Here is a 14,293-nt window from a genome sequence, read left to right as displayed (position 1 = left end):
CCTGACTTGTGCCTTCTAGATGGTGGACAGGCTGTGGGGTGTCATGAGATAAGGTACTCACTGTGGTATTCCTCGTCTCTGACTTGCTTTCGTCAACACAATATTTATATGGCTAGTCCAGTTCTGTTTCCGGTCAATGGCAACACCCCAGGATGTTGATAGGAGGGAATTACGCGTCCTACCGTCTTTAATAAAATCATCTTTTACTTCCACAAATTGATCGAATTCTGCGGTCTTAGTTGTCGTGGTCATATAATGATCAGTAGACTCTTTTCCACCCTGTATTGAACTTGTATCATTGATATGTTACATTCACCTGGGTATCAAAGGGTGACTTCAAGGCTTTTGAATTTTCCCCAGTCTTTGTTTTCTGTTTGTCAGAGAAGTTTATGGTGATTACAGTTTGAAATGATGTCTTTCCAATCGTGACAGGAGTATAGCAGTGTGTGGCCTCCTCTGGCTGGTTAAGTTGATCAGTTGTTCGTTTATCATTGTGCCGTTCAGCATGGGGAGGCTGTCAGTTTGCTTCACATGGCCATGGAACTGAGAGGGGAAAAGCTGGGGCCATTCTGTCTCATGCAATATTTCAGCTGTGGGCTGTTTCTTTGTTCCGTTTCAGTTTGTTTCAGTTGCCTGCTGCAACTTCCACAACTCGCAACATCCCTGTGTCTCTCTGTCAGAAGCTATGTATTTTTTACAGCTCGTCAATACTCAATGCCAGCTTCACTTCTGACACCATGCTCTGTGATCAGCAGACAGCATTCTGGTCAGAATGGATTGGTGTCATCGTGTCATATAGACCCTTTGGTCCAAATTGTCCAGGATGACCAGATATCCTAAACAGAACTCATTCCATTAGCCTGCATTTGGCCCATCTAAACCTTCCCTATCCATGTACCTACCTTTTAAATCACGTGACTACTTTACCACTGCCTCTGGCAGCTCGTTCCATACACTTACCACCCTCTGTGTGAAAAAGTGGCCCTCAGGTCCCAATTAAATCTTTTACCTCTCACCTTAAACCTACGCCCTCTAGTTTGGGGTCCACTACCCAGGGAAAAAGACCTTGTTATTCACTTTATGCATGTCCCTCAGGATTTAAATCTGTGTAAGATCACCCTTCAATTTTGATGCTTCAGGGAAAAAACGTCCCAGTCTATTCACCCTATTGTTATAAATCAAACCTCCAAGATGGCAGCCTGCAGTGTGAGTGCCTCATAGTAGCTCTCAGGAGTCTCACAGCAAGCCAAAAAGGACATTTTATACTTGATTACATTTCAGTCTAAATCCCATATTCAAGTCAAGTTTCTACATCACATTCCCACACAGCTATTTCTCCTTGTAACTCACTGACCTTATTCACTGTTCGGTGTGTTTGTATTTGTGCTTTATAAACCAGTTGCTGTATTCCTCAAAGTCCCTTTTAACTTGCTCTTGACTCAAGTGGAACCACCTCCTTCTCCAGTGCTGAGCCACCCTCTCACTTTATTCACCATGGTCTTTTCAGTTTCCATAAGGTGGTGCCCATCTTCACCTGCCCATAAACAGCATCTCGATGGAGCAGCAAGGTAAAGCTGCCCGTTGTGTGTAAGTTGGTGAGTGTGTACACGTGTGTGTGTTAGTGTGAGCTGTTCTAAGAGAGGGCGGATGGGTTGCAGGTGCAAGTTGCTGGGTAATGTTAAGATCTTGAGGCTGAACTGGTGACCTGGCTGGAAGGTGGGGAGGAATGGCAGCACATGGAAACAAGGTTGTGGTGTTTGTAAAAGTTGTTTGTAAACCGACAAGGAATCACATGTTCAGAAACCATGTGGTTTCACAGAAAAAGGCTCCAGGATGGTGTGTGAGCAGAGTTGGCCACAGTGCCTGGGAGAAAAGGCTGTTCCCCGAGAGTGGGCAATGTTAGTGATCAGGGACCAGATATTGGTGTGAGGGAGGGAGGGAGGGAGGGAGGTAGGGAGTTAACATCTGGGGCAACAAAGGTAGTTCGGAAGTTGTATGTGAGACAGTGACAAATGCTGCAACCCATGGCCCCTTCTTTGTGATTTATCCCCGACCTATTTGGACAAATTGTTCAATGACGGGGGGGAAGGATCTTTGGGAATGTGGGGCTGGCAGGAAAACGGAGCTAAAACCAGATTGGGATGAACATTGATTGTGTTGAATGGCCTCCTCCTGTCTGACTTGTGATGTTGTGTGAGCTTGTGGGGAAGGTAAGAGCTGCAGTGTGTGTCTGTCAGAGCAGAAAGAAGGAGAAAAGGTTGGTGGGCACGAGGAAAGAAATATTGCGATATAAATGTGCACCTTCAGTTAAATGTTATAAAGCATAGAGGAGAATGAGGACCAGAAGCATGTGTCTATATGGAGCCAGAACTGTAGGTTCTAAGTGCCTACGGCCATACTAGTCTGAAAACGCCCGATCTCGTCTGATCTCGGAAGCTAAGCAGACTCAGGCCTGGTTAGTACTTGGATGGGAGACCGCCTGGGAATACCAGGTGCAGTAGGCTTTTGCAGCCACCAGAGGCTGCTCACAGCTTCGCACTGTCACACTCCCATTCATCAAGCAACATCCTTTTAACTACTTACTCCGTCTCTCTATCTCACTTTCTCTTGCCCAATTTCATTGTTCAACTTCTTCCCCCTGAAGAAGGGCTCATGCCCGAAACGTCGATTCTCCTGCTTCTTGGAAGCTGCCTGATCTGCTGAGCTTTTCCAGCAACACATTTTCAGCATCTTCCCCAATACACAAACACATCATTACTGCTTGAGATTGGAGCAAACACACCAGGAACACCAAAGCAGCAAGTTTTTTTATTGAAGAGCACAAACGGTGGTTTTTGTCAAGTGATGCCTCACTTTCGATGATCACACTACCCCGATCAATGTCAGCGTTCCCCTGTTTTCCAACAATCGTCTAACTAGTGGTGTGGATAGGGCCTGAAAGCTACAACGTTGTGGTGAAGGCTTGTCAGGTGAAGGGAGTTTTACAATATCTGCACTCACCAGTCGAGTTCATACAACGGTGTATCGATATGGTTAAGGCAGGAAGAATGGGTCAGCAAACACAGCAAGTTCAATCCTTGTAATGATGATTATTATACATCAGCAGCAAATAATAAGATAAGTGCAAAGAGTATTTGCCAGGTACAAAAATCAAGGCTTATTATCTGAACGGGCGAAGCCTTCACAAAAAGATGGGTGTAATAATGGCACAAATGGTTCGATCTAATTGACATCACCGTGCCTTGGTTACAAGTTGACCAAGGTAGAGAAATAAAATTTCTAGAGTGCAGACTATTAACAGTAGTAAGGTGGAATTTGGAGAGGGGAGTAGCCCCTGACATTTAAGGATGACAGAAGGACATTAGTGAGTAAGGATATTGTTCTTGGAAGTCTTATCTGTGTTGCTGTAGACAGGCGGGTCTTACTGCCCGTCCTTCAGAGGTAAGTGGCATCAAAGAGTGAGTAGCCTCCTCCTGTCTGACTTGTGATGTTGTGTGAGCTTGTGGGGAAGGTATGAGTTGCAGTGTGTGTCTGTCAGGATCTCTGCATTCAGGAGGTCTCACTCCACTTGGACCCACAAGCAGAATGGCAAACCCAGTCAGTGTGCATGCTGGGACACCAGTGCATGCTGGGACACGTGCTGAGTAAGTGTACAGATTGACCTGGGGTATATGGGTGACCTCGAGGGACATAGAGTCATAGAGTCATAGAGATGTACAGCATGGAAACAGACCCTTCGGTCCAACCCATCCATGCCGACCAGATATCTCAACCCAATCTAGTCCCACCTGCCAGCACCCGGCCCATATCCCTCCAAACCCTTTTAAATGTTGCAATCGTACCATCCTCCACCACTTCCACTGGCAGCTCATTCCATACACGTACCATCCTCTGCGTGAAAACGTTGCCCCTTAGGTCTCTTTTATATTTTTCCCCTCTTACCCTAAAACTATGCCCTCTCGTTCTGGACTCCCCGACTCCAGGGAAAAGACTTTGTCTATTTATCCTATCCAAGCCCCTCATAATTTTGTAAACCTCTATATGATTGCACTGTTCATCCACACTAACTGGACAAGTGAACTATTCCCTTACTTCCTGTTTATTACAGTAAATAAGTTGTACTTTGGTGTGCAATAGTGAATTGGCTTTACTTTTTCAATTGGTTTGGATACTAATTGGTGTAAGGGACCACATTTCCTGGAGTATAAACTGGAAAATGGAAGTTGCTACATTACTGTATGTACTAGAAAGTTTTAATACAACTTGAAGGTCAAGTGAAGTTGTGTGGCAGACAGTTTAGCTATCTAAGTTTGTTACTTTTCAGAGTAGTGAAGTGGATACTTTGAATATGGCAGCGGAACTCTGAATAAAAAAAACCCTCTTACTACAGCCTTTTGGATTTGCTTTTAAAGTGCAGTTTCACAGACTTGCGAGGCAGTGCACTCAGATACCTCTGCACTCTGTCTGTCAGCCTCCCCTCTCTTCCGAGTGAAAACCAGGCTAAGAAACCTAGAGATTTGATAGAAAGGATTCCACTACAACACCTAGGTACACCAAAACAGCTGCTGGATCATAGATCAAATCATGACTGCATGGACAATATTGAGACATCATTGCTAAACTGTGAGAAACTCATCCCCTACCCCCATGCGGCCTGAAATTTGATTTACAGAATTGGTTTCTCCTTGACTATATTTTCCCCAAACAACTAATCTGCAGAAACGAGTGCTAATGGCTGGCATGTTGGCTTCAATAGCTGCCTAGGATAGTGTTCATTCTTGTCAGGTATCTTGGTGCCACCTGGTCTGTGTGGGCTTTGTGGGGATTGAGTACCTGGGGAGACAGGGTTAAAAATCACACAACACCAGGTTATAGTCCAACAAGTTTAATTAGAAGCACTAGCTTTCGGAGCACTGCTCCTTCATCAACCACCTGATGAAGGAGTGGCGCTCCGAAAGCTAGTGCTTCCAATTAAACCTGTTGGACTTTAACCTGGTGTTGTGTGATTTTTAACTTTGTACACCCCAGTCCAACACCAGCATCTCCAAGCCATGGGGAGACAGGGAATGCCCTCAGGGCTTCAGGAACGGTGATAGTATTGTGAGGTAGAAAACAAGTTAGCAGATCATCTAGATGGTGTATTTCTTCAGTCAGGAAACTGCTACGGTAATGTCTCATTTTACTGTTAGTTCCTGAGCTGAGTGTGGTCACGTTGAGGTGCCAGTGGCATTATGGGTAGGCTGTGTTTGGCTAAAAACAGACATGGTTTCTGTGAGCAAATGGTGGGTAGGCAAAGTGGTTTGCTTTTCTCCCACACTTACTAATGGGTCAAATCTGAGGTCATACTCTCAATTTAGGGTCAAATTTCAAACAAAGCCTCAAAGCAACTTGGCCTAATCTGAAGCCATTGCTAGGGAGAAAATAGAATTGGCAGTTAGGCCGCGCTGTTGAAGATGGTGAATGCAAATTTAAGTCTTCACAGTGATTATTAAGAAGTAATTTCTGCCCATATAGTTATTGGACGTCAGACAAACCACCTACAGGTTTTGTGACAGTAGATGTAAGGGAGGTGCTAGTGAGCTGTCCAGGAAAAAGATGAATTGAAGTGGAAAAAAGGAGTGTATAGAGTTCCTCCAGGATTCTGTGTTCCCTGGCTCCACCTCAGGTGAAAACCTGGCCCATTACAAAACCTGTCTGCCCTGCCATTGTACTCTTGCAGATGTTGGGGTGGGAGAAGGGAATGGGATGGTGGGAGTACAGTATGACTGGCTCAGGATGAGACTTTTGCCTCTATCTGGGGAGGATGCCCCGTCTCTGAGAGCTGCAGGCCAATCTGATTGGTCAGAGGCCCTGTAGTCACAGCAGCGCCGGCGATGTGCAGTGGCTACTCTTGGGACTGCAGCTAGTGCCTGAGGAAGAGGGCATCTTGGTGGTTGGACTAAAGCTCTGTCCAGGGGTGTTTACGTATCAGCCACTGTGGGCAAGGAGGGTGGCAGGCTAGGGTTAGGGGCAGATGAATACAGCAGGGGACCTCGAAAGGAGCTGTAGCCCCTGCTCCCTTTTCCCTGTGCCTGAAACCAATCCACCTCGTAGATGCTGCCAGGCTGGACCTGCTGTGTGCCAGTAGCGGTAGGGCATGGGATGAGATAGATCTGCGGCCATTTTTTTGCCAACAATAGGACCAAAAGTGAGAGAGACTTCGAATGCAACATGTTTCCTTCCTCTCGGAAAGATGTTGTGAAACTTGAAAGGGTTCAGAAAAGATTTACAAGAATGTTGCCAGGGTTGGAGGGTTTGAGCTATAGGGAGGGACTGAATAGACTGGGGCTATTTTCCCTGGAGTGTCAGAGGCTGAGGGGGTGACCTTATAGAGGTTTATAAAATCATGAGGGGCATAGATAGGGTAAATAGACAAAGCCTTTTCCCTGGGGTGGGGGAGTCCAGACCTAGAGGGCATAGGTTTAGGATGAGAGGGGAAAGATATAAAAGAGACCTGAGGGGCAATGTTTTCACGCAGAGGGTGGTACGTGTATTGAATGAGCTGCCTGAGGAAGTGGTGGAGGCTGGTACAATTGCAACATTTAAAAGCCATTTGGATGGGTATGTGAATAGAAAGGGTTTGGAGGGATATGGGCCGGGGGCTGGTAGGTGGCACTAGATTGGGTTGTGATATCTGGTCGGCTTGGACGAGTTGGACCGAAGGGTCTGTTTTTGTGCTGTACATCTCTATGACTCTATGTTGCTTTCATTCCAGCTCCTTAACATGGCAGACAGGTCAGAGGGTCCGCAATGGGTGAGGCATATACTTCATTTTACCATGTTCCCCCAAACGACAGTGGAGTGTGGGAGGGGGAGGATGGAGGGAAAGCAGGAGGGGTATCATGGAATCTTGACTCTCAGGGTATGGCAAATCCTGGTGATATCGGGGCAGCCATCTTTTATTGGTATGCCTTTCACTCCATCCACGTGACCATGTATGGCCTTTGGCCTGTGACCTGTGAGGAACCTTTCCAACTGCTTGTTGAAATTATTACAAACTGCATTCATGAGATTTTGATTGGTGAATTTTCTGTGTTTCTTGAAAGATTTTCTAACGTGCATCAAGAGTGACGATGAATGTGAGTGGGCCCTGATGAGGTTGAAGTGTGGAGTAATTTCAAGTTGTGTTAAAGCTGAGCACTTGACTGCTGATCAAAGTGAAAGAAAGTGAATGTAATATAAATGGGTATCTGTACTGTGTGCCTTTAAGGAAGCATAAATGGAGGGTGTAAATGCCTACGGCCATACTAGTCATGAAAACGCCCGATCTTGTCTGATCTCGGAAGCTAAGCAGACTCAGGCCTGGTTAGTACTTGGATGGGAGACCGCCTGGGATTACCAGGTGCAGTAGGCTTTTGCAGCCACCAGAGGCCGCTCACAGCTTCGCACTCACACTCCCATTCATCAAGCAACGTCCTTTTAACTACTCACTCCGTCTCTCTGTCTCACTTTTGCAATCTGTTGGCAATTTCTTTCTGCATTCTCCTGCTGTACAGGATGAAACTGACAGGGAGAAGGAAGAGAAATTAAGAATAGGTTCGACAAGATGTAGCTGAAAATGTGTTCCTGGAAAAGCGCAGCAGGTCAGGCAGCATCCAAGGAGCAGGAGAATCGACGTTTCGGGCATGAGCCCTTCTTCAGGAATGAGGAAAGTGTGTCCAGCAGGCTAAGATAAAAGGCAGGGAGGAGGTGCTTGGGGGAGGGGGGTTGGAAATGGAATAGTGGAAGGAGGTCAAGGTGAGGGTGATAGGCCGGAGTGGGGGTGGGGGCGAAGAGGACAGGAAGAAGATTGCAGGTTAGGAAGGCGGTGCTGAGTTCGAGGGATTTGACTGAGACAAGGTGGGGGGAGGGGAAATGAGGAAACTGGAGAAATCTGAGTTCATCCCTTGTGGCAGGAGGGTTCCTCGGTGGAAGATGAGGCACTCTTCCTCCAACCGTCGTGTTGCTATGGTCTGGCGAAGGAGGAGTCCAAGGACCTGCATGTCCTTGGTGGAGTGGGAGGGGGAGTTGAAGTGTTGAGCCATGGGGTGGTTGGGTTGGTTGATCCGGGTGTCCCAGAGGTGTTCTCTGAAACGTTCCACAAGTAGGCGGCCTGTCTCCCCAATATAGAGGAGGCCACACCGGGTACAGCGAATACAGTAAATGATGTGTGTGGAGGTGCAGGTGAATTTGTGGCGGATATGGAAGGATCCCTTGGGGCCTTGGAGGGAAGGAAGGGGGGAGGTATGAGCGCAAGGTTTGCATTTCTTGCGGTTGCAGGGGAAGGTGCCGGGAGTGGAGGTTGGGTTGGTGGGGGGTGTGGACCTGACGAGGGAGTCACGGAGGGAGTGGTCTTTTCAGAACGCTGATAGGGGAGGGGAGGGAAATATATCCCTAGTGGTGGGGTCCGTTTGGAGGTGGCGGAAATTATGATGGATGATACGATGTATATGGAGGTTGGTGGGGTGGTAGGTGAGGACCAGTGGGGTTCTGTTCTGGTGGCAATTGGAGGGGCGAGGCTCAAGGGCGGAGGAGCGGGAAGTGGAGGAGATGCGGTGCAGAGCATCGTCGATCACGTCTGGGGGGAAATTGCAGTCTTTGAAGAAGCCTGGATGTAGACAAGATGTAGACTTTCTCCAGCTGAGCTGAGTGTGTTTGTGTGCTGCCAGTGGTCTGGAACTCCAGCTCCATGTTTGCTATTGTCTGATAGTCTGCTCCCTCAGAATGGGTATGGTGCCATCAATACAGCCTTAACCTTCCTCTCACGGACTTCATTTTTGGGTCACCATGTTGTGCCAATTCGCACCGGCCTGTGAAGGTCATTATGTTGAATGACACACCCATGTCTCTCTGATGTTCTCCATCTGCAGTCGTCATTCTGACAGATGTCACCTATCGACCTGACCGAAGTAATCTGCTGTATGCAGTAGATTAATTCATCAGAATCTTTCGCTCAATTCTCTCCGTTGGTTATCTGTGTTTCCTTGAAGCCATGTATGTGTGTAAAATGCAGTGAAAGCTCTGCTGTGCCTACACTGGAGGTACCTTGTGCTCCTTTGCATGATGTCCTTCATTGTATTGCATTCTGTCCTCGTCTTCACAATTGTTATGGCCTTTGGTGGTGAACTATCTCTCATGATTCCTCACATACTGAAGCAATGCATACTCAAATACAAGAGGATCTGGACAGTATCCAGACTTGGGCTGACAAGTGGCAAATAACATTGGCACCACATGAATGCCAGGATTGCTTTGTCCTGGATGATGTCAAGCTTCTTGAGTGTTGTTGGAGCTGTACTCATCCAGGCAAGTGGGGAGTATTCCATCACATACCTGACTTGTGCCTTATAGATGGTGGACAGGCTCTGGGGTGTCATGAGAGAAGCTACTCACTGTGGTATTCCTCGTCTCTGACCTGCTTTCGTCAACACAATATTTATATGGCTAGTCCAGTTCTGTTTCCGGTCAGTGGCAACACCCCAGGATGTTGATAGGAGGGAATTACACGTCCTACGTCTTTAATAAAATCATCTTTTAATTCCACAAATTCATAGGATTCTGCGGTCTTAGTTGTCATGGTCATATAATGATCAGTAGACTCTTTTCCACCCTATATTGAACTTGTATCATTGATATGTTACATTCACCTGGGTATCAAAGGGTGACTTCAAGGCTTTTGAATTTTCCCCAGTCTTTGTTTTCTGTTTGTCAGAGAGGTTTATGGTGATTACAGTTTGAAATGGTGTCTTTCCAATAATGACAGGAGTATAGCAGTGTGTGGCCTCCTCTGGCTGGTTAAGTTGATCAGTTGTTAGTTTAACATTGTGCCGTTCAGCATGGGGAGACTGTCAGTTTGCTTCACGTAGCCATGGAACTGAGAGGGGAAAAGCTAGGGCCATTCTGTCTCATGCAATATTTCAGCTGTGGGCTGTTTCTTTGTTCCGTTTCAGATTGTTTCAGTTGCCTGTTGCAACTTCCACAACTCGCAACATCCCTGTGTCTCTCTGTCAGTAGCTATGTATTTTTTACAGCTCGTCAATACTCAATGCCAGCTTCACTTCTGACACCATGCTCTGTGATCAGCAGACAGCATTCTGGTCAGAATGGATTGGTGTCATCGTGTCATATAGATGGTCCAAAGTTTGGTCCAAAGTTTTTTTTATTTCAAAAATATACTTTATTCATAAAATACTTTAATGGTCTGTACAGTTGGACATGGCACACATATGTAAACATTCCATTTACATTTACAGGAAAACAGAGTAATCGTTCCTATTTACACGTCTGTACGATTACATTTTTGCTGAGGCGTCAGCAGAGCCCAAATGACTGGGTGGGCCCCCTGTTCTTCTTTAGGCAGGCAGATGTTACACGGTGGTCTTTCCCCACTGTGCCTTGGCAGCAGTTGCCCCAAGCTTCAGCGCGTCCCTCAACACGTAGTCCTGGACCTTGGAATGTGCCCGGGGTCAACTCCTTCAGCTGGAAGATCAGCAGGTTTCGGACCGCCCAGAGAGCGTCCTTCACCGAGTTGATGATCCTCCAGGCACAGTTGATGTTCGTCTCGGTGTGCGTCCTGGGGAACAGGCCGTAGAGCACGGAGTCTCGCGTCACGGCACTGCTCGGGACGGACCTCGACAAACACCACTGCATTCCTCTCCAGACTTCCTCTGCGTAGGCACATTCCAGAAGGAGGTGTGTGACAGTCTCATCCCCCCCGCAGCCGCTTCGAGGGCAGCGTGCGGTGCGGCTGAGAGTCCGGGCGTGCATAAAGGATCTCACAGGCAGAGCCCTTCTCACCACCAGCCAAGCCATGTCTTGGTGCTTGTTGGAAAGTTCTGGCGATGAGGCTTTCTGCCAAATGGCTTTGACAGTCTGCTCAGGGAACCGCTCGATAGGATCCGCCCTCTCCTTTTCCCGAAGGGTCTCAAGGACACTACGTGCTGACCACTTCCTGATGGACTTGTGGTCAAAGATGTTTTTCTTCATAAACTTCTCCACGAAGGACAGGTGATACGGAACGGTCCAACTACTCGGAGCGTTCCGCGGCAGCGAGACCAGGCCCATCCTTCGCAACACCGGGGACAGGTAGAACCTCAGTACGTAGTGACACTTGGTGTTTGCGTACCGGGGATCCACGCACAGCTTGATGCAGCCACACACAAAGGTGGCCATCAGGGTGAGGGTGGCATTGGGTGTATTTTTTCCCCCGTTGCCCAGATCTTTGTACAGCAAGTCCCTTCGGACCCGGTCCATCTTTGACCTCCATATAAACTGGAAGATGGCCCAGGTGACTGCGGCGGCACAGGTTCTGGGAATAGGCCAGACCTGTGCCACGTATAACAGCAATGACAGTGCCTCACATCTGATGACCAGGTTTTTTCCCGCGATGGAGAGCGACCGTAGCTTCCATCTGCCCAGTTTCTGCCTCACTTTGCTGATACGCTCCTCCCAAGACTTCGCGCACGCCCCAGCCCCTCCGAACCAAATACCCAGCACCTTCAGGTGGTCAGTCCTGACGGTGAAGGGGATCGAGGATTGGTCGGCCCAGTTCCCGAAGAGCATGGCCTCACTCTTGCCTCGGTTTACCTTGGGCCCTGAGGCCTGTTCGAACTGGTCACATATGCACATGAGTCTGCGTACGGACAGCGGATCCAAGCAGAAAACGGCGACGTCATCCATGTACAGGGAGGCCTTGACCTGCAGGCCCCGTTGCCAGGAATAGTCACCCCTCTCAGGCTCGCATCCTTCCTGATGGACTCGGCAAATGGTTCTCTGCAGCACACAAACAAGGCAGGAGAGGGAGGGCAGTCCTGCCTGACTTCAGACCCGATATCCTAAACAGAACTCATTCCATTTGCCTGCATTTGGCTCATCTAAACAAACCAACCGACTCCCACAGCTACCTGGACTACACCTCCTCCCACCCTGCCCCCTGTAAAAACGCCATCCCATTCTCCCAATTCCTTCGTCTCCGCCGCATCTGCTCCCAGGAGGACCAGTTCCAAAAACGCACAACCCAGATGGCCTCCTTCTTTAAGGACCGCAATTTCCCCCCAGACGTGGTCGACGATGCCCTCCACTCTCTTCCACTTCCCGCTCCTCCGCCCTTGAGCCCCGCCCCCCCCAACTGCCACCAGGACAGAACCCCACTGGTCCTCACCTACCACCCCACCAATCTCCATGTACAGCATATCATCTGCCGTCATTTCCGCCACCTCCAAACGGACCCCACCACCAAGGATATATTTCCCTCCCCTATCAGCGTTCCGTAAAGACCACTCCCTCCGTGACTCCCTCGTCAGATCCACACCCCCCACCAACCCAACCTCCACTCCCAGCACCTTCCCCTGCAACCGCAGGAGGTGAAAGACTTGTGCCCACACCTCCCCCCTCACTTCCATCCTAGGCCCCAAAGGAAACTTCCATATCTGCCACAGATTCACCTGCACCTCCACACACATCATCTATTGCATCCTCTGCACCCAATGTGGCCTCCTCTATATTGGGGAGACAGGCCGCCTACTTGCGGTACACCTCTGGGACACCCGGACCAACCAACCCAACCACCCTGTGGCTCAACACTTCAACTCCCCCTCCCACTCCACCAAAGATATGCAGGTCTTTGGACTCCTCCATCGCCAGACCACAACAACACGACGGTTGGAGGAAGAACGCCTCATCTTCCGACTAGGAACCCTCCAACCACAAGGGATGAACTCGGATTTCACCAGTTTCCTCATTACCCTTCCCCCCACCTTGTCTCAGTCAAATCCCTTGAACTCAGCACCGCCTTCCTAACCTGCAATCTTCTTCCTGACCTCTTCGCCCCCACCACACTCTGACCTATCACCCTCACATTGACCTCTTTCCATCTATCGCATTTCCAACGCGCCTCCCCCAAGTCCCTCCTCCCTACCTTTTATCTTAGCCTGCTGGACACACTTTCCTCATTCCTGAAGAAGGGCTTATGCCCGATACGTCGATTCTCCTGTTCCCTGGATGCTGCCTGACCTGCTGCGCTTTTCCAGCAAACATTTTCAGCTCTGATCTCCAGCATCTGCAGACCTCACTTTCTCCTCATCTAACCCTTCCCTATCCATGTACCTACCTTTTAAATCATGTGACTGTACCTGCCTTTACCACTTCCTCTGGCAGCTCGTTCCATACACGCAGCACACTCTGTGTGAAAAAGTGGCCCTCAGGTCCCAATTAAATCTTTTACCTCTCACCTTAAACCTACGCCCTCTAGTTTGGGGTCCACTCCCCAGGGAAAAAGACCTTGCTATTCACTTTATGCATGTCCCTCAGGATTTAAATCTGTGTAAGGTCACCCTTCAATTTTGATGCTTTAGGGAAAAAACGTCCCAGTCTATTCACCCTATTGTTATAATTCAAACCTCCAAGATGGCAGCCTGCAGTGTGAGTGCCTCATAGTAGCTCTCAGGAGCCTCACAGCAAGCCCAAAAGGACATTTTATACTTGATTACATTTCAGTCTAAATCCCATATTCAAGTCAAGTTTCTACATCACATTCCCACACAGCTATTTCTCCTTGTAACTCACTGACCTTATTCACTGTTCGGTGTGTTTGTATTTGTGCTTTATAAACCAGTTGCTGTATTCCTCAAAGTCCCTTTTAACTTGCTCTTGACTCAAGTGGAACCACCCCCTTCTCCAGTGCTGAGCCACCCTCTCACTATATTCACCATGGTCTTTTAAGTTTCCATAAGGTGGTGCCCATCTTCACCTGCCCATAAACAGCATCTCGATGGAGCAGCAAGGTAAAGCTGCCCGTTGTGTGTAAGTTGGTGAGTGTGTACACGTGTGTGTGTTAGTGTGAGCTGTGCTAAGAGAGGGCGGATGGGTTGCAGGTGCAAGTTGCTGGGTAATGTTAAGATCTTGAGGCTGAACTGGTGACCTGGCTGGAAGGTGGGGAGGAATGGCAGCACATGGAAACAAGGTTGTGGTGGTTGTAAAAGTTGTTTGTAAACAGACAAGGAATCACATGTTCAGAAACCATGTGGTTTCACAGAAAAAGGCTCCAGGATGGTGTGTGAGCAGAGTTGACCACAGTGCCTGGGAGAAAAGGCTGTTCCCCGAGAGTGGGCAATGTTAGTGATCAGGGACCAGATATTGGTGTGAGGGAGGGAGGGAGGGAGGGAGGTAGGGAGTTAACATCTGGGGCAACAAAGGTAGTTCGGAAGTTGTATGTGAGACAGTGACAAATGCTGCAACCCATGGCCCCTTCTTTGTGATTTATCCCCGACCTATTTGG

At 48.4% G+C, this 14,293-nt stretch overlaps 1 protein-coding gene, 1 non-coding gene and 1 pseudogene across 2 annotated transcripts in view; all 3 read left to right on the top strand.

The window, feature by feature from the left end:
- The window catches only part of LOC122564163 (protein spinster homolog 3-like), a 255,278-nt gene that overhangs the window by 74,118 nt on the left and 166,867 nt on the right, over window positions 1–14,293 (top strand). The window lies entirely within an intron of this gene.
- On the top strand, window positions 2,386–2,504 carry LOC148141939 (5S ribosomal RNA). Its single transcript, XR_015752410.1, has one exon. It is a non-coding gene; the product is annotated as a 5S ribosomal RNA (ribosomal RNA).
- Window positions 7,274–7,393, top strand: LOC148141938 (5S ribosomal RNA; annotated as a pseudogene).

This window comes from Chiloscyllium plagiosum, unplaced genomic scaffold, assembly GCF_037043375.1.
Source record: "Chiloscyllium plagiosum isolate Xiang-an unplaced genomic scaffold, Cpla_swu_hap1 HiC_scaffold_31, whole genome shotgun sequence".
NCBI classification, from domain to species: Eukaryota; Metazoa; Chordata; class Chondrichthyes; order Orectolobiformes; family Hemiscylliidae; genus Chiloscyllium; species Chiloscyllium plagiosum.
Note: the sequence above shows the minus strand (reverse complement) of the source record. Positions and strands in the feature narration are given on the sequence as shown.